Source organism: Solanum tuberosum, unplaced genomic scaffold (genome assembly GCF_000226075.1).
Source record: "Solanum tuberosum cultivar DM 1-3 516 R44 unplaced genomic scaffold, SolTub_3.0 scf00007, whole genome shotgun sequence".
Lineage (NCBI taxonomy): Eukaryota > Viridiplantae > Streptophyta > Magnoliopsida > Solanales > Solanaceae > Solanum > Solanum tuberosum.
The window spans coordinates 2,993,042-2,995,512 of NW_006238933.1; positions in this window are offsets into that span (position 1 = coordinate 2,993,042).

The window sequence follows — 2,471 nt, forward strand, 5'->3', positions numbered from 1 at the left end:
GGTTCATCCTAAAAGAATTTCTTCACATCATGCATAACGATTTTTCTTTGGTGAAAACACAAATCGGGTGGCACAATATCGCTTGCCAAATAATTAGCAAAGTCTGCAAACCAAGGATGAAAATCAAAATAAAATAAATGTGAAAGGGTACCTCTTGCGAAAATCAATTTACGAAAAGTAAGCAATCCTAATAGGAAACCATGAACTTGAAACCACAAAAGCAAACCTCTAACTCAACCTTTGTTCGTGAGTGAAAAAAATATATATATAACGTGAGAGTGATCTTCGTTTTCTTTTTCGTGCAGATGGGTATATGTATTTTTTTGTTTTTGGTAATATCCAGGAGTTTTTTTATTTGTGTTGTGTGTATGTATAGTATAGTAGTATGTAGTGGAGTGTGGGTGTGTGGGTGGTGATGTGTGTCTGTGTTGTGTCGTGTGTGTGTTGTGTATGTAGTATATAGGAGTGTGCAGAGGGGTTGGGTAGTACGTGTGTATGAGTGTAGTGGTGTAGTATATGTGTAGTGAGTGGAGTGAGGAATTATGGCAAAGTGGGGTGAGGGTTGTGGGAAATAGGAAGAGTAGTGGGGGTTAATGTGTAGGTATATATAAATATAAAATATACTAATTAAAAATATTAATTAATTATTTTAAATTAATAGAAATATAAGAAAAGTTAAATAGCTAATTAAAAAATATAATTAAGAAACAGTAGTTTATTTATTAAAGCTAAAATTAAAAGAAAACATATATTTTTGAAATTTTTTATTTCATTTTGAATAAATTAAAAATAAAACTTACCAAAAAATGTGATTCTATTTTTGTTGTTTCCAAATCTTTTAAAATAAACTTAATAAAATAAGATAAAAGTCAAAATATTTAATTTAGATTTTTATAAAATATTTAAGCTCTAAAAATGGTGTAAAACTTAAGTTCGGTCAAAAATTACGTGTCTACAGTTTATCCCTCTTTGACTGGAAACACGATGAGTTTTCAGACAAAGAAGTAGACAACGCGACAAATATTGATCGGACTCTTATTCGGGAAAAAAGAAATTGTGCAACCTAGTCCTGGTTTTGGACATCCTACATATCCCGGGTTATAAGAGAATTAGGTCACGTGTAGTTCACGGAGATGAGGTGATGAGTTGGAAGTTAAGTGAGGTTCCATCGAGGCTCCAAGTCGCGGCTCTTATCCTTACCTAAAAAAAGTGAAAGCTAATAGTCAAAAAGGAAATAAAAGTACAAGCTCCTATCTATGCAGCTTTGATAACGTTCAAATATACCTCTTGAAAAGAAATATAAACTATCGTATGCAATATATTTACCCAACTATGAGTCGGGGTCGATCCCACAGAGAATATGGAAGAATATTGTCAATAGCAAATATTTAACTCGATAGTCGTTATATAAAAATGGGGGGATTTAAATTGAAATAAAATAAAAACAATAAAAAAGATAGCTTTGAACTAAGTATTTATTTATATTCAGATTATTAAAAGTAACTAGGAATGTGTTCCCCATAAGCTCATAATGCGGTAATCCTAATAATAGTAATCCTTTTCTAGTGTATTACATGCAAAGTGATAAGTTAGGTATCTCTAAATCCTTGGTCCGGCATCTAGAGAATTTCACCCCGTACCTTGGTCCGGCTACGTGTGTATAATTTACTAACCCTTACCTTTACCTCATATTAGACATCATAATCGATGTTTGGCTTAGTTATTACTTCGCACCAATCGACACTAGCCTATTAGATAGTATCACACTAAATCTATGTTGATAATTCTTTTCTTGTTAATTACCTCCTTGGTCCGGCAAGTAGTAACAAGGCGAGTTCTAACGTTGGCCACCGTTAAAAAGACTTCTAAGTGAAAGAATTATCATGCATGCAAAATACTAGTCAAGAATTGCTTATTTACTATTCATACTTTGTTAATCGCTCATGGATCCCACAACCCTAGTTGTGAAGTTTAGTTACCCATAATCGCAAGAACACAATTCACACTATTAGATGAAGAAATCATGAACTTACGTAGAGAGAATAATAAACCCAGAAATTTTACTTGAATTGCAAAGTCAAAATCTTCAAAACGCACTTGGGAAATCAATAATTGCTAGGGTTGCAAATTAATCTCCAAAGTTCCAAAGCAAAAAATAATAATAATGTCTAACCTCCAAAAACGAGGTTTACAAGCCCTATTTATAGAAAACAACTCCTAAATAAAAAGGGAAACGAATTAAGGAAAGTTTTGTTCAGGTACGTGTCTTCAATCCACGAGACTGACTAACGGACCGTCTATGGATCTACGGTCCGTAAGTCCCTTCCGTTGGTCAGGACTTAGAAAATATTTCAGCTTCCAAAAATAAGCTTCTCTGAAGCAAACGATGGACGAACAATACGGACCGTAGATTTGATCTACGGTCCGTCAATCCCCTCCGTAGCTCCACACTTAGAATCTTCAAAAATTAG